Genomic DNA, 23,071 nt, shown 5'->3' with positions numbered 1-23,071 from the left:
GAGTATGTATGTCTTTACCTTAAACCTGTGCAGTCAGCTTAATTTTTTCTATTTTTGATACACAATAATACAAGTTTACCATCTGAGTGTATGCAAGGTTTAACTCTCTTGACGTTATTTGAATTAATAATCTATAGAGGCCTAGGTATCTTATAGGCAGCATCTGCAACATAGCCTGGAAGAAGTCAGGTGCAGAAAAGATTAAAGGAGAGTGTTTAAGCATTCTGAAATTAGGCAGACAGCAATGAGTGACACCAATCTTATGCCATATGACTGGTTACCTAGCTCAAACGTGGTGTCTAAGGCGGGCTTTGCACACTACGACATCGCAGCCCGATGCTGCGATGCCGAGTGCGATAGTGCCCGCCCCCGTCGCAGCAGCGATATGTGGTGATAGCTGGCGTAGCGAAAGTTATCGCTACGCCAGCTTCACACACACACTCACCTGCCGTGCGACGTCCCTGTGGCCGGCGACCCGCCTCCTTGTTAAGGGGGCGGGTCGTGCGGCGTCACTGCGACGTCACACGGCAGGCAGCCAATCAGAGCGGAGGGGCGGAGATGAGCAGGATGTAAACATCCTGCCCACCTCCTTCCTTCCGCATATCCTACGGAAGCCGCAGTGAGGCCGGTAGGAGACGTTCCTCGCTCCTGCGACTTCACACACAGCGATGTGTGATGCCGCAGGAGCGAGGAACAACATCGGACCGTCGCGTCAGCGTAATCATGGATTACGCCGACGCTGCACCGATGATACGATTACGACGCTTTTGCGCTCGTTAATCGTATCATCCAGCCTTTACACACTGCGATGTCGCATGCGATGCCGGAAGTGCGTCATTTTCAATTTGACCCCACCGACATCGCACCTGCGATGTCGCAGTGTGCAAAGTGCCCCTAAGGCCTAAAACACACTTCCGCAAAAAAAACGTCCGTGTAACACGGTCTGTTTTTCGGGTCCGTGTTCCTTATTTTTGGGGCGTTTCTCCGGTACGTATGGCATCCGTGTGATGGCGTATGCGAACTGTGTGTACGTGTGGTATGTCCGTATTGACACAAAATACGTACGTGTGCCGTCCGTTTGTTCAGATCCGTATTTTCACACAAATAACCTTGTTAGCCCTTCTAAATGTGCTCCTGGTGTATTAAATTGGTCAATTAACTACCCAATTTGTTTAGTTTGTATAAAAAAACCTTAAAAAACATGGCTTCAGAGCTCATTGTCACATTAGACACACTCCAAAATGTCTCTCTCCAATGAAGCAACCATGTATTTGCTCTGGTTGATATCTAGGAGATTTGGGGTTAGGCGACATATGATTGAAGAAGAGCCACCACTGGAGAAAAGGATGTGGATTCACCCCCTTGTGAAGCTCAGGAAAACACATGGGCATTTTAATATTTTATATGGAGAAATGCGGACATTTCCTCCTAAATTCCAAGCCTACTGCCATCTCACCATGAATTCATTTGACAACATCCTTGGCCTTGTGTACCATCGTTTGAAGCATCAGGACACCTCTATGTGCCTTAGCATCTCCCCTGAGGAACGACTGTTGGTGACTTTACGGTAGGTGTTGTCATGTATACTCATGCTTTAACGGTTATATTGAAATACATGTTAAGTTGCTAAGGCATCATGTTGTAGATCACTTAACCATAGTGCAATTTAAAATTAAGATCTGAGAAGTCACATCTACCATTCTATCTCAACCAAAATTGAAGAAACAAGAGGCTTAACTCAAACAAGCTTGTTTATTAAACACAAAATTAAATATTTTTCCAATATGGAAAGTAAAGATCACATATGCACATAAGTAATGTCATGTTTTTATTCTATTTCAGTTACCTAGCAACTGGTCAATCCATCAGCAGTCTACATTTCGAATTCTTATTGGGAAGGTCCACAATTGGCAAGATTATCCTGCATACCTGCACTGTGCTTTGGGAGATTCTTAGGCATCATGTCATGCAGCTGCCTTCAACACAGGAATGGATGCACATTTCAGATGAATTTTTGGAGAAAACAGCTTTCCCAAATTGTATTGGTGCCATTGACGGAAAACACATTAGAGTGAAGAAACACCAAACTCTGCATCAAGATATTTTAATTATCATAAATATTTTTCTGTAGTTATTTTGGCCATGGTAGATACAAACTACTGCTTTTTATTTGCTGATATTGGGGCCTATGGCAGTGCCTCAGATGCACGCATGTTCAGAAGTTCACGTTTAGCAAGACAATTAATGTCTGATAGTTTAAGTTTGCCTGCACCAAGACCATTGCCTGGTACTAATGGCCCAATTGTCCCTTTTGTAATGGTTGCAGATCAGGGGTTTGCATTGTCTAGGCATTTGATGCGTCCATATCCCAGAAGTGGGCTGGACAGATCAAAAGCCCTATTTAATAGCAAATTGGCAAGAGCACGTTGTTATGTTGAACGTGCCTTTGGCATTTTGGCCTCAAGATGGCGCATTTATCAAACCACCATCCAACTCCAACCAACCACCGTCAAGGCTGTCATTAAATCGACAGTAGTGTTACATAATTACTGTAGATTACATGAAAGCAATGACGAAGACATTGAGAAGTTGCCTGGTTTAATTGCACCATTTGTAGAGAATGGTAGTGTCAGAATCACTGTGTCCACTTCTGGTCTACAAGTGAGGAATCAGTTTAAAGATTATTTTAGTTTAAATCACCATAGTCATGTATAATTTTGGCATTGTTATAGTTTTGTATCACTTGGTTAGATAAGCACAAACACATATGTATTACAAAAGAGAAAATGACCATACATAGGTATAATTTGAGGTTTTTTGGTTGGTTGGTTGTGTTTATGGTCCCCATAAGCTATTGTGATATAACTATATTGTTTTAACATCAGAAATTTTTGTTAATCTAAAAACAGTACTACTGAATGTACATGACTAATAAAATTATGGCAATTTTGATTTGAAAAAGTTAGTCCAGATTTATTATTTTACCTATGTATGTATGTTATCTTTTGCAAGACACTCTGTATTTTTTTTTTTTTAAAATACAATTTTGTCAGTGACATTAGCCCATACAAAACACCATACTTTATTATGCAATAATGTCACGCAAACATAATTTGTTTGACACTATTGGAATACAAGTATGGGACCAGACCAAATGCAGATACTGCATAGTGGCTGGATTTTTAATAATAAATGTGTCTGAATGTTAGTGTAGTTGTTTATGTGCGTGCATTTTTTCCCTAAACCTAGTTTATTCTAATGGATGGTCCAAACAACATGTCCAGAGCAAGGCATCATTCTAACAGGCAGGTATTGTTTTTGAAGTGAAAGAGTAATTTGTATTGAATTTTTGTAAATGAAAACAAAAAATATGACCACATGTATATAGAGTAAGTAATGTGTTACATTTTGATATGTTTCCCCACCAGCAATACCCTAGAAAACATACCAAAATGTAATATAATACATACAATATCACATTATGATTCAACTAAATCCTCTAGGCTAGTGATGTTTTCCTGTGTAGGCTCCATTGCATTGACATCTCCAGAATATGTTTGCTGCACAACAGTAGATGTTGTAGTGAGTGACTGATCAGTGTTTCCACTAGTAACAGTTGTTGTACTTGGAACAAATAATGAGGCTGTTTGAGCAGATGGTAAATTAAATTAGAGATTTTTTCCATAAATGGAGAATCTCACAAACCAGCGCTGAAAAATAAGAGTAAGGACTATTTTTAAAATTTATTGCTACCACTATTCCCTAACAATAGAAACACAATTAATTTCTGCAAGTAAAAAGAGACAAAAACAAACATGTACACATTGATGAGCACACTACGACTGTAGAATCGTGGGGCCCCGGCCGGTGGCAACCACGAATATTACTAAAGTTACTGATGTTAATGGTGCGATCAAAAAGAGGGTGATTTTCTCAGGAAAAAGCAGTTAAATAGTTGCAGAAAGTTTTTCCAAGGAAGTGCTACGACCGTACTAGCCCGTGTATCAGGGCAATCTTCCTGCTTACGGGTGTCTGCACCGAGGTTAAAACTTTACTGCCTGTTAGATAGTCACTGACAGCCACGCTGCACTCATTCACGGCCCCTGGTTAGGGTTGGATACACCGTGCTCCTAATGAGGAGTCTAGCGGTAAAAGAATCAGTGTACCGGGGGCCCGTTACAGGTCCCCAGTGTGTGTTACCTGACACCGATGTTACCAAGGAGAGTTCCGTGAGATGTGGTCCTTGCGTGGAGTAGTTTTTTCTCCTGTCTGGAGAGGAAAGTTGTTGCTGAATCGCAATATGCAAAATCTTCAAATCCAGAATACAGGATGCCGATTAAAGATTAATAGAGCAGGGCTGTTCTGCCCTGGGTTGTAGGCTCCTCCGTGCACCTGCTTGGGCGTTCACCTGCCAGTGAACCGACAGGTTCCGTAGTTGGTAGAGAACAGACAGACAGTTACGTCTCCTTCACAATATTATACTGAGCAAGATCCAAGGATAGTCCTTACTAATCTTATTTTTCAGCGCTGGTTTGTGAGATTCTCCATTTATGGAAAAAATCTCTACTTTAATTTACTAAATATATCCGGGCAAGTTTTTGGGGCGGTTTTTGCCTAAAAACCAGCTGCAGAATTATAAGTAAGTCCTCTGGGTCAAGCGCTTACCATTGTCCTAGGACAAAAAAATGTTTGCGCAGATGGAAGACCAAGTGTAGGTGGTACATAATGATGTGTTGGAAGAGGCTGAGTATGTGTGTATGTGAAGTTAGTTGGGTAAGTCTGTTGTTGAAAGTACTGTTGTTGTAGATTATTAGGAACATGGTATGCTGTTGGTTGTTGAATCATTTGAGGTAGTCTATGAAAATTACTACCAATACTAGGATAGTTAAAAGAGGTTTGCATTGGTGTATGTTGGGGTATTTGTGGGACAAATGTTGGCTGTTGAGATGGCGTTTGTGTCATTAATGTACCTGATTGGTGTGGGATAACTGTTGGCCTAATTTGTACATCAGTTACCATAGAAGAAGATGGACACTGTATATGTGTTTGTTGCACTACAGGATTTGGTTGGAAATTAGAGAAATGTTCATCTGTTTGGCTTTCCACAGTTTGTTGAGTTGAGTTTGTGTGTGGGCCACGTGGATTGGCTCTCCATTGTTCTATCACTTCCAAACAATAAATGGGTTCTGGCTCACGTTGGGTAGCAGATATTAGTGTTATTAAGGACGCCCTCAATCTGTCCTGCCTATCAGGTGCAACCAATGCAAGAGAGGGAGAAAGGGAGCGGCAAAATCTCTCTCCATCACTCTCTGGTATCAGTGAATTCATCATGTGTATAATTGTGGTATCAATGATATCTGGCAGGGAACGTAAATCTTCATAACGCCTATGTCTGCGACCACGGATAGATTGGGCTACTGTGCGCATGGTATTAGTATACCATGCTATTAGTTGATATTCTTGGCTGTGTGCCTGCATGTTGCTGTGGACTACTCTCTGCAAGAACTGGTGAAGGGCCACTTTGTTGCCCTGTAGACTGGCCTGCAATTATATTAGTGGATTGACTTGTGCCCAAACCCAAATCAGAGGACATTTCTTCTGCGTCTGGCTGGCTGGTGTTGGGGATTGGTGGAGGTTGATATGAGGTTGGCTCCATCTCAGAAGCAGAGGTCGCTGTTAATACTGCTGACTGGGCTTCCTCACTATCTTCCAGGTTATCCTCTGTACTTTGATGACAAAAAAAAAATAATTAGTGTGTGCCTTTTAAATAAAACCACCATGTGATGTAATGGTAGAAACTTACTTTGGTACTTCCATAATGGGCATAAGGAGGCTCAGTTTTTCATAATGGACATATTTTTTCTTTTTTGCAGCGGCAGCTGTGGTGGCCACAGGGTTATACTCTCTCCTGAACTGGTCACGGGCTGAGCGCCATCGCTGTTTGACAAGATCCACTGTAAAAAAAAAAATAAAAAAAAAAATAAGATCACAAATTCTAACAATTGTAGATTACAAAAAATTAGACAGTCTTGTATTGCAGCAATTGTAAAAAATAGGAACATACATCCATGTGTATGAAAACAACAACCCATAACACTCATATAGTGACATAATAACACAATAAGCATGGGAAACAAATAAAGTTCACCAGTAAAAATCTTAAACCACTGAATAATCATTCATCTCCTTATAATTTTTAAAAAAAAACAAAAAAAAACCCAACAGTAAGCCATGAGCAACAAAATGACTACTAACCCATGAAGTGCCATATGTTCCACATATATTTTCCATTATACAATACACATTACCAGGGCTGTATTTTGCCTTCGTGCTGCCCTAGGCACTTTAAGTGGTCGCGCCCCTTAGTGACAACGTAAGGCTATGTGCGCACGTCGCGTAAAAACATGCAGTTACGCTGCGCTTTGTAGCGCAGCGTAACTGCATGCGTCCTGCGTCCCCTGCACAGTCTATGGAGATTGTGCAGGGGCTGTGCGCACGTGGCGTTTAAGAGCGCAGCGCTTCGGCTACTGCCGAAGCGCTGCGCAAAAAGAAGTGACATGTCACTTCTTTCCTGCGCTTTGCCGGCAGCTCCTGCTCTGAGCTCTTCAGATCGCTGCAGAAATTTCTGCAGGGCTTGTACGCAACGTGCGCACATAGCCTTACACTATGAGTTTTCGCACACGACATCTGTTTAAGGCAGATCTACTCTGTAAAACACTTGAAAAAGTATCAATGAGAAACGAAGGGCACTTACCACACCTATGGGGATCACCACAGGCACATCAAAACATAGCATGAGTATAAAATATTCCCACCACACCGTCACCACTTATATACTGTGACTGTCACACTGCCCCTAATAAACTACACACTGCCCTCCCTTTATACCCACCACACCTTCCTCAATTATGAAATATGATCTGCACATTGACCTCACATCATGTTGCCCCCTCCTCACAATGTCCCATGCATGCTTCCCCCTCCTCACAATGTCCCATGCATGCTGCCCCCTCCTCACAATGTCCCATGCATGCTGCCCCCTCCTCACAATGTCCCATGCATGCTGCCCCCTCCTCACAATGTCCCATGCATGCTGCCCCCTCCTCCCAATGTCCTATGCATGCTGCCCCCTCCTCACAATGTCCCATGCATGCTGCCCCCTCCTCACAATGTCCTATGCATGCTGCTCCCTCCTCACAATGTCCCATGCATGCTGCTCCCTCCTCACAATGTCCGATGCATGCTGCCTCCTCCTCACAATGTCCCATGCATGCTGCCACCTCCTCACAGTGTCCCATGCATGCTGCTCCCTCCTCACAATGTCCCATGCATGCTGCTCCCTCCTCACAATGTCCCATGCATGCTTCCCCCTCCTCACAATGTCCCATGCATGCTGCCCCCTCCTCACAATGTCCCATGCATGCTGCCCCCTCCTCACAATGTCCCATGCATGCTGCCCCCTCCTCACAATGTCCCATGCATGCTGCCCCCTCCTCCCAATGTCCTATGCATGCTGCCCCCTCCTCACAATGTCCCATGCATGCTGCCCCCTCCTCACAATGTCCTATGCATGCTGCTCCCTCCTCACAATGTCCCATGCATGCTGCTCCCTCCTCACAATGTCCGATGCATGCTGCCTCCTCCTCACAATGTCCCATGCATGCTGCCACCTCCTCACAGTGTCCCATGCATGCTGCTCCCTCCTCACAATGTCCCATGCATGCTGCCCCCTCCTCACAGTGTCCCATGCATGCTGCCCCTCCTCACAGTGTCCCATGCATGCTGCCCCCTCCTCACAGTGTCCCATGCATGCTGCCCCCTCCTCACAGTGTCCCATGCATGCTGCCCCCTCCTCACAATGTCCCATGCATGCTTCCCCCTCCTCACAATGTCCCATGCATGCTGCCCCCTCCTCACAGTGTCCCATGCATGCTGCTCCCTCCTCACAATGTCCCATGCATGCTGCCCCCTCCTCACAATGTCCCATGCATGCTGCCCCCTCCTCACAGTGTCCCATGCATGCTGCCTCCTCCTCACAGTGTCCCATGCATGCTGCCCCCTCCTCACAGTGTCCCATGCATGCTGCCCCCTCCTCACAATGTCCCATGCATGCTGCCCTCCCCTCACAATGTCCCATGCATGCTTCCCCCTCCTCACAATGTCCCATGCATGCTGCCCCCTCCTCACAGTGTCCCATGCATGCTGCTTCCTCCTAACAATGTCCCATGCATGCTGCCCCCTCCCCACAATGTCCCATGCATGCTGCCCCCTCCTCACAATGTCCCATTCATGCTGCCCCTTTCCATGAGCTCCTAATGCTGCCTTCCTCTTTTCCATAATGACACCTCCATGCTGCCCCATTCATCATACTAAGACCACCACACTAACGCTTATGCTGAGACACCCCCCCACACACACACACACTACCCCACTCTTGATATTGACTCCCCTACATTGCTCCACTCCATACTGAGCCCACACATGCTGCCCCTTCTCCATAATGAGCTCCCAATGCTGCCCCCCTCTCATTCTGAGTCCTTACACTCCCCCACCCAATCGATTTTGTCATTGCACTATCCCTCAACCCTTGTCCTCTGTCTCTAGCATTGGCCCCTCTCTCCCATTCCCCCAGCAGCAGCCTCTCTCCCCCGCCTTCAGCAGCAGCCTCTGCCCCAGCATCAGCCTCTCTTCCCCAGCCCCCCCAGCATCAACCTCTCTCCCCCCAGCATCCCCCAGCATCAGCCTCTCTCCCCCGAGCCTCCCCCAGTTTCAGCCTCTCTCCCCCAGCTTTCCCCAGCATCAGCCTCTCTCCCCCAGCTTCCCCCAGCATCAGCCTCTCTCCCCCAGCTTCCCCCAGCATCAGCCTCTCTGCCCCCAGCATCAGCCTCTCTCCTCCGAGCCTCCCGCAGCATCAGCCTCTCCCAGCATCAGCCTCCCTCAGCATCAGCCTCTTTCCTCCCAGCCTCCCCCAGCATCAGCCTCTCTCCTCCCAGCCTCTCCCAGCATCAGCTTCTCTCCTCCCAGCCTCCCCCAGCATCAGCCTCCCTCCTCCCAGCCTCCCCCAGCATCAGCCTCTTTCCTCCCAGCCTCCCCCAGCATCAGCCTCTCTTCTCACAGCCTCCCCCAGCATCAGCCTCTCTCCTCCCAGCCTCCCCCAGTATCAGCCTCTCTCCTCCCAGCCTCTCCCAGCATCAGCCTCCCCAGCATCAGCCTCTCTCCTCCCAGCCTCCCCCAGCATCAGCCTCCCTTAGCATCAGCCTCCCTCCTCCCAGCCTCCCCCAGCATCAGTCTCTCTACTCCCAGCCTACCAAGCATCAGCCTCTTTCCTCCTAACCTCCCCCAGCATCAGCCTCTCTCCTCCCAGCCTCCCCCAGCATCAGCCTCCCTCCTCCCAGCCTCCCCCAGCATCAGCCTCTCTCCTCCCAGCCTCTCCCAGCATCAGCTTCTCTCCTCCCAGCCTCCCCCAGCATCAGCCTCCCTCCTCCCAGCCTCCCCCAGCATCAGCCTCTTTCCTCCCAGCCTCCCCCAGCATCAGCCTCTCTTCTCACAGCCTCCCCCAGCATCAGCCTCTCTCCTCCCAGCCTCCCCCAGTATCAGCCTCTCTCCTCCCAGCCTCTCCCAGCATCAGCCTCCCCAGCATCAGCCTCTCTCCTCCCAGCCTCCCCCAGCATCAGCCTCCCTTAGCATCAGCCTCCCTCCTCCCAGCCTCCCCCAGCATCAGTCTCTCTACTCCCAGCCTACCAAGCATCAGCCTCTTTCCTCCTAACCTCCCCCAGCATCAGCCTCTCTCCTCCCAGCCTCCCCCAGCATCAGCCTCCCTCCTCCCAGCCTCCCCCAGCATCAGCCTCCCTCTTCCCAGCCTCCCTCTTCCCAGCATCAGCCTCCCCCAGCATCAGCCTCTTTCCTCCCAGCCTCCCCCAGCATCAGCCTCCCTCAGCATCAGCCTCCCTTCTCCCAGCCTCCCCCAGCATCAGCCTCTCTCCTCCCAGCCTCTCCTAGCATCAGCCTCTCTCCTCCCAGCCTCCCCCAGCATCAGCCTCCCTCAGCATCAGCCTCCCTCCTCCCAGCCTCCCCCAGCATCAGCCTCTCTCCTCCCAGCCTCCACCAGCATCAGCCTCTTTCCTCCCAGCCTCCCCCAGCATCAGCCTCTCTCCTCCCAGCCTCCCCCAGTATCAGCCTCTCTCCTCCCAGCCTCTCCCAGCATCAACCCCCCCCAGCATCAGCCTCTCTCCTCCCAGCCTCCCCCAGCATCAGCCTCCCTTAGCATCAGCCTCCCTCCTCCCAGCCTCCCCCAGCATCAGCCTCTCTCCTCCCAGCCTCCCCCAGCTTCAGCCTCTCTCCTCCCAGCCTCCCCCAGCATCAGCCTCTCTCCTCCCAGCCTCTCTCCTCCCAGCCTCCCCCAGCATCAGCCTCTCTCCTCCCAGCCTCCCCCAGCATCAGCTTCTCTCCCCCCCAGCCTCCGCCAGCATCAGCCTCCCCCAGCATCAGCCTCCCTCCTCCCAGCCTCCCCCAACATCAGCCTCCCTCCTCCCAGCCTCCCCCAGCATCAGCCTCCCTCCTCCCAGCCTCCCCCAGCATCAGCCTCCCCCTCCTAGCCTCCTCCAGCATCAGCCTCCCTCTCCCAGCCTCCCCCAGCATCAGCCTCCCCCAGTATCAGCCTCCCTCCTCCCAGCCTGCCCCAGCATCAGCCTCCGCCAGCATCAGCCTCTCTCCTCCCAGCCTCCCCCAGCATCAGCCTCCCTCCTCCCAGCCTCCCCCAGCATCAGCCTCCCCCCTCCTAGCCTCCCCCAGCATCAGCCTCCCCCTCCCAGCCTCCCCCAGCATCAGCCTCCCCCCTCCTAGCCTTCCCCAGCATCAGCCTCCCCCAGCATCAGACTCTCTCCTCCCAGCCTCCCCCAGTATCAGCTTCTCTTCCCCCAAGTCTCCCCCAATATCAACCTCTCTCCCCCCACCACATGCGCAGATCTCCAGTCTGCATTAGAGACACCCCCACGCTCCTTATGAATCTTCAGCTCTGCGAGCACTTACCTGCTCCAGGGCCCGCTGTCATCTTCCTGGCTCACGTGAGTATCCTCTTCTGACACCGGCTTCCATCGCGGCATCCTCTGCAGCGTCCTGCTGTGAGCTCTGCATGTGAAATCCACACAGCATTGGACGCAGCACAGGGGAAGGAGCTGATTGGCGCGCCTGTGACCCCGGAAGTGCAGGCGCTGGCAGTTCCGGGGTCAATCAGCTCTCAGTGCCCGGCCGCCGCAGTTTGTCTGCATTTGCGTCTTAATTGATGCGGATACAAATAAATGGAGGTGCGCCTCTCCCCCCTCCCCCCTCCGAAAATACAGCGGATTTAATGGATATGTAAAAAAAAAATTTTTTTTTTTTACTGCTAGAAGGTGCCGTCCCCCCGCATCCTGCCGCCCCAGGCACGGGACCACGGGTGCCTAATGGTAAATACGGCCCTGCACATTACTGTTACCATTTCAGACATGGTGACCCCAAGTAACATGCATAATTAACCATAGAAATACAACTCAAAATGTATAGAGAAATCACTGCACATTAGCAATAGAAAAAGCACAGAAATGCAAACCAAAACAAACCCCAAACATGTTTAATAGTGGCTTAAGCACCCTGAAATGCCTTTTGTACATGCATAAAATGCTTTGCAGACCACATATACACATGCTGACATTACTAGTAAACTGCAATGAATACTTCAAAAGGCAAAATAAATACACTCTCCTGTTTGTGAGTCTCCAGTGTATCTCAAAATGAGTCAGGCCCATTAATACATGCCAAACAAACTATACAAATATGATTCTAATCTGCCTACAGAATGTGCACATGTAGGTAAAGACAGGAGCAATGCAAATATGTGTCCTCACCATATCTATTTTTCTTTCCAGGGGTACATTGAGACCATCCATTCCTAGGGTAGACTATCTCTGCCACAGCCATCCATGCTCGTTCCACCATTAACCTGTCATGATAGCCATCAACACGTGTGTCCCACAGCTCTGGATGCCTCTCTACTTCTCCAATCAGCCTCTCAGTATCGATTCTGGGCGCCATGCTCAGTACCTGTGTTGTTCTCTGTGCTCAAAGTTCCCCTGCAGTGAGAGGACAGGTGCCCAGCTGCTGTCTGGCGTGCAAATGAGACGGGAAATGTATGTTTGGCGCCTGAATTAATGACCATCAATTGACCTGATAGATTGGTAACAAGTGTTTCAGATTTTGTGATGAAAAACGGACACGGACGATACGTGCTCAACACGGACATACTCCGTGTGCGGTCCGTGCAGGCACGGACCCATAGACTAAAGCGGGTCCGTGCCTGCGTGTTGCCGGCCAAAAACGGACATGTCGCCCGTGTAGAAAAGCGCACACACGTACACGTACGTACGACACGGACACACGTTCCGTGTGATTTTACGTACGTGTGCCATCTTCCATTGAATAACATGGGTCTCTGTGTGTACGTGTCTCCGGTACGTGCAAATACGTACCGCACACGTACAAATTACACGGATGTGTGTTGCGGGTCTAAGGAAAATAAAAAATATGAGGTGGCTGGGTACAGATGCGTGACTATACTAGTAAGGCTATATACGCACGCTGCAGGTTTGTTGTCACAAAAAAAAAAAACTGTAGCAAAACTGCACCTTGTCCCAGAGAGCCTGGAAATGTAAAAAAATAAATTTTGAGTGCATTTTGGATGCTTTTTTGGTGCGTTTGTTAATTCTGATTTTGCTGCGGTTTTTTTTTCAGGAAAAAATAGTGATGGGGTGGACCAGATTGTGAAGTCCGACCCCCACGAGTTCAAAGACACCTGCGGGGGCCGGACACTTGGGAAATAAAAAAAAGAAGTAAGAATAAAGAAAAAAAAATAATGAAGCAAGCGAAATTTACTCACAGAGTTACCAGCGTGGCTGTACATTGCTCCTTTGGCCACTCATTCTTCTTCTGGGGTTGCTCATTTGGCTATGTGCCCACAGGACAACATACCCGCGGATTTTTCCGTGGAAAACCCGCAGATTTAGCTGGATTTTCCAGATAAAGCCGCAGGTTTACGTAAGTACAGACACTCCCCATGTTATCCTTTTGGATTTGGGGAGTGTTGTATCAATGCTACGGTATGTGCGGCTGCGGAAAATGCGGCGGATTTACAGCAGCCACACGTAACTGCATGTCAATTATTCATGCGGAAATATCTGCGGATGTCCAGCCTTTCCACTATGGAGATAGAGGGCGGGACTTCCGTAGGTATTTCCGCACTTGTCCCGCAGGTTTACTGCAACCAAAATGCTCGAATTCCGCAGCAATGGATAGCTGCAGATTCCGGGGAGCAGCTGTGGTAAACCTGGGGAGAAACCTGCGGCAAAATCCGCAGGTACGTTGTCCCGTGGGCACATAGCTAAAAGAGTGCTTCACACGCTGCGACATCGCTAACATTATATATCGTCAGGGTCACTTTGTTAGTGACGCACATCCAGCGCCATGAGCGACATCGCAGCATGTGACACCAAGGAGCGACAATCAACGATCGCAAAAACGGCAAAAATCGTTGGTCGTTGACACGTCGCTCCTTTTCATAATATCGTTGCTGCTGCAGGTACGATGTTGTTCTTCATTCCTGCGGCACCACACATCGCTATGTGTGACACCGCAGGAACGACGAACATCTCCTACCTGCGTCCACCGGAAAAGAAGGAAGGATGGAGGTGGGCGGGATATTCTGCCCGCTCATCTCCGCCCCTCTGCTTCTATTGGATGGCTGCCATGTGACGTCGCTGTGACGCCGCACGAACCGCCCCCTTAGAAAGGAGGCGGTTCGTCGGCCAGAGCGACGTCGCAGGGAAGGTAAGTCCATGTGATGGGTGTAAGAGATGTTGTGCACCACGGGCAGTGATTTGCCCATGTCGCACAACCGACGGGGGCGGGTACGCTCGCTAGCGATCTTGATAGCGAGATCGCAGCGTGTAACGTGCCCTTTAGGCTCATGCATAGTCACTGCTTACCCCGCCAACTGGCATCTGTGATTGGTTGCAGTCAGACATCGCCCCCAGGCTGTGTGACAGCCTGACGCTTCCAATCACAGACGCCGGTGGGCAGGTCTATAGCGTACAGTAAAAATAAATAAAAAAATTGGCGCAGGGTCACCCCATGTTATGGTACTCAGCACAGATAAAGCCCACGGCTACAGGCTACAGCTCCCAGCTGTGCGTTTATCTTGGCTAAAAATTTAATCTAAATCTAATCTAATTTAAAAAACGGTGTGCGGGCCCCCCAATTTTGATACCCAGCCAAGATAAATCCAGGAAGCTGGGGGCAGGTATTCTCAGGCTTTTTAGACCCTCAGTTATTGGGAGCCCTAGCCTAAAAAAATCAGCCTGCAGCCGCCCAGGATTGTTGCATTCATTAGATGCAACAACCCCAGCAATTTACCCGACTCTTCCCAATTGCCCTAGTGTGGTGGCAATCGGGGGTAATTAAGAAGTTAATGGCAGCCCACAGCTGCCACTAAGCCCTAGATTAGTAATGGGAGGCGTCTATGAGACCCCACCAATCACTAATCCTATAAGTAAAAAGAAAAACACAGAGAAAAGTCCTTTATTTGAAATAAAATACAGCACCCTCATTATTAACCCCAAAAAGATCCTTCAAGTTCCGCCGTAATCCATATGACATCCCACAACGGTCCTGGCTCTGCTATGTCCCAGCCTTTAGGGACCGAAAACATGTCCGATCTCTCCAGGCTCTGGGTAACACTGACAAGCGGGACTTTGCTGGCAGCAGTGACATCACTCCATTCACTAGAGGTCATACCTGGGTTCCCACGGTATGACCTCTGGTGACCTGAGTACCACACTCTGGCTTAAAGTGCAGGGCAGCCCTGCATCTCTCCCCCGGCTGGCACTGTCAATGTTAAAAGGCTGGCGGGGTGCGAAGCACAGCCCCACACTTTAACAGTGACGGTACTAGCAAGGGTAGGGGGTGGCAAGGCTGCCCTGCACTTCTGGACGGCACTGTCAGTGTTAAAGGGTTGGCGGGCATGACTCCGCACTTTAAATTGAACCTGTCACCAGATTTGGGGCCTATAAGCTGTGGCCACCACCGGTGGGCTCTTATATACATCATTCTAACATGCTGTATATAAGACTCCAGACTGTTGTGTAGAACATAAAAAAACCCCTTTATAATACTCCCCTAGGAGGTCGCTCCAGTGCAGACTGGTAAAATGAGTGGTGCCGTTCTGCGGTGCCATCGCCTCCTCTTTAGGCCATCTTGGTCTTCCTTCTTCTGAATCCGGCATGCATTACGCGTCCTACGTCATGCACACAGGTCGGTATTGAGGTCCTGCGCAGGCGCACTACAATACCTTAATCTGCCCTGAGGAGGGCAGATCAAAGTGTGCCTACGCAGGACCTCAGTGCCGGTGAGTCTGTATGATGTAGAACGCATCATGCACCCAGGCTTCAGAAGAAGGAAGACTAAGATGGCCGAAAGAGGAGGCGCCGGCACCGGAGAACGGCGCCTCCCATTTGACCAGTCTGAACCGGAGCGACCTCCTAGGTGAGTATTATAAAAGTGTTTTTTTATGTTCTACACAGAGGCGTGGGCTCTTATATACAGCATGTTAGAAAGCTGTATATAAGAGCCCACTGGTGGTGGCTGCAGCTTCTAGGCCCCAAATCTGGTGACAGGTTCCCTTTAACAATGACATTGCCAGCCGGAGGGAGGGGTGGTGCGAGGATTCTGTGACCTCATCTGAGTTCATTAAGATCCCCTAAGGTCAGGTTACCTGTGGTCACAGGTGGAGGAACGTGGGAACCTCCAGCTTTGGATATCCTAAGGAACGTCACTGTTCATCGCATGGCTCACTCAGTCTCTGCCTGCAGGGAGATTTTGAGGGTTAATAAAAGGGCGAAAGAGGGTCTCTTTCTTTCTTTGTATTTTATTTCAAATAAAGGATTTTTGGAGTGTTTGTGCTTCTTTTCACTTACAGATTAGTGATGGGGAGAGGTCTTATAGACGCCTCCCATTACTAATCTATGGCTTAGTTGCAGCTGTGGGCTTTCATTAACCCCTTAATTACCCAGATTTCCACCGCACCATGGCAATGGGGAAGAGCCGGGTAAAGTGCTGGGGTTGTAACATCTAATGGATGCGACAGGCTGCTATTTTTAGGCTGGGGTGTCATGATCTGGTCACCGTGGACGATCACAAAATTCCCATCAGCAGAAAATCACAAGAGTAGTTGGAACCTGAGCTAACTGTAATCCCCTATCTGTCAGACCACACTAAAAGTAGCCGTGGAGCGTTCCTAAACACACCTAGATGCCTCATCACAGGCGGTGAAACTTACTACACCTCACAGATAGAAATGAGGAAACCTATCTTGCCTCAGAGTAGTCCCCAAACAAATTGCAAGCCCCCAACATATAAAACCAACGGTGATGTAAAAAAACACTATACACAGATAGGAAATATAGATTAGCAAAGGCGAGGCCCAACTTCCTAGATAGAACAGGACAGGACAGATAACTGATTGCGGCCAGCAAAAAATCCCTGAAGAAAATACCAATCTCCTGATAATAAAAAATACTGAGACCACACGGACTCTCCCCCACTATACAAGGTACTCTTGTAAATAATGGGAGAAACAAAATACAAAAAAAAAAAACACACAAGAAATACAAAAGTGAAAATAATCAAATAGAAGAGGGAGAATCTCCCTTTTGTTGCAGTGGGGCCTGCAAAGGGGGAACCTCCATGTTCATCAAAACAGAACGACAATTCCTCTCCTGCAAGAAAACAGCAAAATAAAAAGAAAAACAAACACCCTAAGGTGTGAAACAGGCAATAAAGCAAAAAACTTGCAACTTATCTGGAATGGTACAGGCACAGGATAAATGGAAGGACAAACTCCAAGCCAATTCAGAGACTGAGGAACAACATCTATAACCAGCCCCAGCCAGCAGACACCGCTCTTTTATATAACCCAGGCTGATCTGCAATTGGGCTTCCCAAACTCCCAATTAAGTCCCACACCTATTGAGTCACTGTCAGCTTCACCCCCAGTCCTGACCATCAGAGGGAGCTCCAAACCATCACCCCTCGGATGACATCCACAACACTGGGGGCTTCCAATAACCGTGGGTCTCCCCAGCTTGAGAACACCAGCCCTTAGCTGTCTTGCTTTATCTTGGCTGGGTATGAAAATTGGGGGGGACCTAGCGCCGTTTTTTAAATGAGTTCTTTAAATAATTTCAAAATAAGTCACATGCAGTTCTTCCTATTTTGATACACAGCCAAGATAAGCACAGGGCTGAGGGCTGCAGCCTGTAGCCGTGGGTTTATCTATGCTGGTTATCATAATATGGGGGGGACCCTATGCCAATTTTATTATTTATTTTACTGTACGCTATAGTCCTGCAGACCGGGTCTGTGATTGGAAGTGTGCCGCCCTGGCAAATCCAGGGTGTCATAGAGGTCTGCATACATATTTTTGGTGCAGATCTCACTCTCCCTTGGGGAGTTTCCCACACAGATACACACCAGCCAATCAGGCCCTACTTGCCCCCTCCCCAGGAAAATGGGAGGAGGCGAGAGGAGCTTAGGAAGGGCAGAGCAGGGTTTGAGCTGTAGTCAGTCTGCAGGAGGAGAGAAGTGTGGAAGGAGCTCCATTGTGGAGCTAGGAAAAGTGGCAGCAAGGGCCTCAGGAATAGGCCAGCCGCTTGTGGGGAACCAAAGTTGACCGGGACAGGGTGATGGCCCGCCAGTGCCAACTGTCGGGACCCTGTACGGACCTGTACCTGGAGCAGACACAGACATCAGGCAGGAGAAAAACACCTGACTTACACCTGACCCGTCCTCACAGCATCTGTGGGCACCAGTTACGGACTCGTGTCAGTTATTGCCTTATACTGTGAGTACTCCTGCACCACCCGGTCCAAGCCGTGGACTGCACCCATCACTCCCCAATCCATTACACCGGGGTCCCGGGACATCAACACCCTACCCATAGAGGGAAAATCACCACCTTGCTGCCCATCACCATCCCCGAGATCCTGCGACCGGCAGCGGCGGTGCTCCACTACCTCACCGCACACCACGGGTGGCATCACGGATCATAGACTTACAAATTTCCCTTTACATAAATAATAAGACTGGGATCACAGACCGGGTCACGCCACCGTGATACCTACAGAAGTGCCCCCTTGGCCCGGATCTGAGTACACCCTATCCCTGGGCGACACAGAAGCGTCAAACACGCTGTCACTCAGTGTGGGGGTCGCATCTGACTGCAACTAATCACGGACACCGGTAGGCGGAGGAAGAAGTGAATATGTGTGAGCCTAATGAGCGGCCCCGAAAGATGAATGTGACAGCTGCCCCGGAAAGTATGAAGCACTTTCTCCTACCCCTTCGCACCGGATTCTGGTCCCCATAGATTATATGGGGACCAGTGTCCAGCCAGATTCCAGGGATCAATACCCCTCCGACCCAAAGTCGGCGGGGGATTGATTTGTGAGTACTCTCATCACTAGTGACAAACGCAGGGACAAAATGCAAAAAGAATGAACATGCTGAAGTTTGTGACCAATAAATTACAGACAAAAAACTGCAATGTGCGCACAGCAAATCTGAATTCTCATAGACGTTGCTGGGAAGTCGAAAGTCAGAACTTTCTAACAACAAAACTGCACCAAAAAACATGGCAAAAAACGCAATGTGCGCATGTAGCCCATTAGTTGGACCCAGCAGCCCGGGAGTTAGGGTACGCTCACACGAGCGACAAATACGGACGAGAGCAATGCGAGAATTTCTCGCATTAAACTCTGACCAATGTTATTCTATGAGTGCGAGCTGTTGGTCAGCTTTTCTCGCATCCAGAATCTGGATGCGAGAAAAGCGGCAGCATGCTGCGTATTCATGCGTGAAACGGCCGAGAATCGCCAATGAAAGCCAATGGGTGCGATTAAGAAACGTAACACACACGGACCGTCTGTGTGTTTCACGTATGCTGTGCAATTTTGATTCGAGTTTAAAAGAAAAAAAAGGAAATTACATCATATAAATTCAGTGTGCATGTGTTAAAAAAAAACAAACAGGAAGTTCAGCCTCCACGGACAACTTCCAGACAACATGTCCAGGCACATCAATGTAGAGCTGCTGCTGGTGATGGTGCAGGAAAGGCCTGAAATTTGGGATACAAGACACCCAGGCTACTGTGACCGTGATAGGCGTGATGCCAGCTGGATAAACATATGTCAACAATTATTTCCCATTTATAATGAGTCATCTTCTGAAGTTCGTCAAGAGATAAGTAAGTGCAAATGTCAAAATCAATTTGGAGATGTTTTATATCACACATGTCAAAAATGTATGTTAAGATAAATTTTTATGTATGTGGTTTCTCCATAATATAGTGTCTGATGTAACTCGGCGCTGGCGTAGTTGCTGGGATCAATACCGACGGGAAAGGCAAGAGCAATGTCGTAGTGGATCTGAGGCACAGCGGAAAAAAAAATATATATATTTTGATCGTTTAAATTTTTTGGCACCAATAATGGATTTAAGGCCGTAAGTAAACATATATATTACTTTAAACTAAAAATAAAAAGGCTTGGAATTAAGATTCTTTATTTATAATATTTCAGAACAGACAGTAATTTAAGAAGTCGGTCAACATCAGAATCTGAGGCACAAGTTGAACAAGCAGCGGAGCAGAGAGAAGAGGGCACCTCTTTGGCAAATCCCCTAAACAATGATAATGAATCGCAAGATTTCAATAACACACCAGCATTGTTACATAATCCTGATGAGGAAGTTCAACAACAGAGCAGCAGTCCTACAGTGGCTTTAGACCACTCCCCTGTTGCCCTGCCAGTGTCACGCCGACCACGACGACGTCGAGAACTCCCCATCAGCAATACACGGCGCGAGGTAGATAATGGAGTTTTACAATATCTATCTCGCACTGTTTCTGATGATGGGGAGGAGGCATTCACAAGAAGTATGGCAAACTATCTTAGGCAAATTCCAAGAGAAGTGCGTCTCCGTGCTAGAGCAGCCATGCAAATCGTCATAGATGCATGTACCTCACCAAACAACCCACAAATAGTGTTTAATTCACTAGAACAATGGCAACAGTCAAATAATAATCAGCTGAGAATGCCACAACCTGATAATGCAGGTAGGCAGCAAGCACAACCTGAAAATCAAACCAATACACAAACAGTAATGCATCCACCACAATTTCAAACACAAACATTACAATCAATACAGCAACAACCAACACCAAACCAATCCCAACATCAACAATATGTACCACACAACACTTTTGTTGCTCAACATGTTTCTAGTGAACCAATTACCTATGGCACTCATGTAATTGAGCCACCTGGATCAGGTGCCCAACACGGTAATCAATCCTGGAATTTTGTAAGGCCTCATCAAGGTTCTAATTTGCCTCAACATATGCCCTATCATGCACAACAACATGGTCAAGCATCAGGATCAGCCCATAGTCAACAAACAAATCAATACATCACACCAAATTCAAACATATCAACACACCAGCCACTGAATGTTAACATTCCACATTCACCACACACATATCAGAATTTATGAGCATATTAGTTTGTATGTTACATGTTTCTTGTTAAATTTTATTCCATATAAAGCAAATATGAAAGCACTATGTTTTTTGCACAAATAAAAAACAATGTTTTTTTTCTAAAAATAATATGAAGCTAATCTAAAGAAATCAAAAATGTTTGGTCATTTTCACACATAGTTGTGGCAAGTTAAGTTCTGAAAGCATTATTTATGCCAAATAAATGAAAAGTTTGTTTTCATCAACAATGAATATGTATTTTTTAGACATGAACAGCTTATTTCAAATTTATTTAACATTAAATTTAGGGCTAGGTCATGTTTACATGCTCAAACAAAACATGTTGGGGCAAATCTATTTCACCCTCTGGTGAAACAAAGTAATTTGTGAAAATTTCTCTCACACGTATGGCGGAAGGGGCACGTATGTTTCTTGCCATGACTTGGCTGCCATGTGTTTCATTTGTTTCCATTGAAGATGTAATGTTATCTTCAATGTTATCATATTTTCTGACAAAATTATGCAACACAACACATCTATATATATAATTGCCTTATTCTGTCTGTCTGTCTGTCATGCTCCAAAATTGTGTCACGGTGACATGTCCTTACGGTGACACAAAGCTGATTGGCCGCTGGGTTCGCCATGGCCCCGCCCCCCCACACGGATTGGCCTCTCGCCCCGGCTGCGCCCCCACACGGATTGGCCAGCCGCTCGCCCAGGCTCTGCCCCCCCCCCACAGATTGGCCTCTCGCCCCGGCACCCTGCAGGCATTGGCAACTCGCCCACGCCACGCCCCGACCCCCTCACGCAATAGACGTTAGCTCTCGCCCCCCCCCCCGCATTGCCCGAACTGACACGGTCACGGAGCCACGTATCCCAGGTGAGTACTGTACTCCCCCCCCCTTTCCCCCCTCACCAACGGGAGCCCACATCAGCGTACGCCGCCGCCGTATGCTGGTGTTGGCTCCCGTGCGAGCGGGGGACGTGTTGCGCTGGTAACCATGCTTGCATAGTTACCAGTAAATCAAGGTCCTGCAGCGGCGGGACTTCCAGACGCACAAACATAACAGCACACACACACGCATACACACACACATCAGATCGCACTCACTCTCACAAACACCTCACACACACATCGCATCCACATACTCACAGCATCCGGCGATATCGCTTGCTTCTCGGCCTCGATACTGTGCTGTTGTGATCTTCCAGGACCTGACGGAGGATCACATGGCCAGAGGCATGTGGTATGTCCGGATGTTGTGAGTATCAGCGCGTATGTGCGATATCGTCAGTGTCTGTGTGTGTGAGTGGATGCGATCGGGTGTGTGTGAGTGGATGCGATCGGGTGTGTGTGAGTGGATGCGATCGGGTGTGTGTGAGTGGATGCGATCGGGTGTGTGTGAGTGGATGCGATCGGGTGTGTGTGAGTGGATGCGATCAGGTGTGTGTGAGTGGATGCGATCGGGTGTGTGTGAGTGGATGCGATCGGGTGTGTGAGTGTCGGCAGAGGAGCACGGCGTGCTGGAGGAGGCTGGGAGCAGAGAGGCTGATCATGGGGAAGGCTGGGAGGAGAGAGGCTGATGCTGGGGGAGGCTGGGAGGGGGAGGCTGATGCTGGGGGAGGCTGGGACGAGGGAGGCTGATGCTGGTGGAGGCTGATGCTTGGGGAGGCTGATGCTGGGGGAGGCTGGAAGGAGAGAGGCTAATGCTGGTGGAGGCTGATGCTTGGGGAGGCTGATGCTGGGGGAGACTGGGAGGGGAAGGCTGATGCTGAGGGAGGCTGGGAGGAAGGAGGCTGGGAGGAGAGAGGCTGATCCTGGGGAAGGCTGGGAACGTGAGGCTGATGCTGATGGAGGCTGGAAGGAGTGAGGCTGATGCTGGGGGAGGCTGGAAGGAAAGAGGCTGATGCTGGTGGAGGCTGATGCTTGGGGAGGCTGATGCTGGGGGAGACTGGGAGCGGAAGGCTGATGCTGAGGGAGGCTGGGAGGGGGAGGCTGGGAGGAAGGAGGCTGGGAGGAAGGAGGCTGGGAGGAGAGAGGCTGAACCTGGGGAAGGCTGGGAAGGGGAGGCTGATGCTGGGGGAGGCTGGAAGGAGAGAGGCTGATGCTGGTGGAGGCTGATGCTTGGGGAGGCTGATGCTGGGGGAGACTGGGAGCGGAAGGCTGATGCTGAGGGAGGCTGGGAGGGGGAGGCTGGGAGGAAGGAGGCTGGGAGGAGAGAGGCTGATCCTCGGGAAGGCTGGGAAGGGGAGGCTGATGCTGAGGGAAGCTGGAAGGAGAGAGGCTGATGCTGGGGGAGGCTGGAAGGAGAGAGGCTGAAGCTGGGAGGAGAGAGGCTGATGCTGGGGAAGGCTGATGCTGAGGGAGGCTGGGAGGGGAAAGCTGATGCTGGGGAAGGCTGGGAGGACGGAGGCTGGGAGGAGAGGCTGATCCTGGGGAAGGCTGGG

At 49.1% G+C, this 23,071-nt stretch overlaps 1 long non-coding RNA gene across 1 annotated transcript in view; it reads right to left on the bottom strand.

The window, feature by feature from the left end:
- Window positions 1-1,810: 1,810 nt before the first annotated feature.
- The window catches only part of LOC142316212 (uncharacterized), a 48,687-nt gene continuing 27,426 nt past the window's right edge, over window positions 1,811-23,071 (bottom strand). Inside the window, exons 2-3 of the long non-coding RNA XR_012754629.1 lie at window positions 5,804-5,954; window positions 1,811-5,726 (exon numbers count right to left, since the gene is read on the bottom strand). This is a non-coding gene — a long non-coding RNA (uncharacterized LOC142316212). The remainder of the gene's footprint in view (window positions 5,727-5,803; window positions 5,955-23,071) is intronic.

The sequence above is a fragment of the Anomaloglossus baeobatrachus genome, chromosome 1 (assembly GCF_048569485.1).
Source record: "Anomaloglossus baeobatrachus isolate aAnoBae1 chromosome 1, aAnoBae1.hap1, whole genome shotgun sequence".
NCBI lineage: Eukaryota > Metazoa > Chordata > Amphibia > Anura > Aromobatidae > Anomaloglossus > Anomaloglossus baeobatrachus.
The sequence above is the reverse complement of the archived record's forward strand: the minus strand, read 5'-3'. Positions and strand labels throughout refer to the sequence as shown.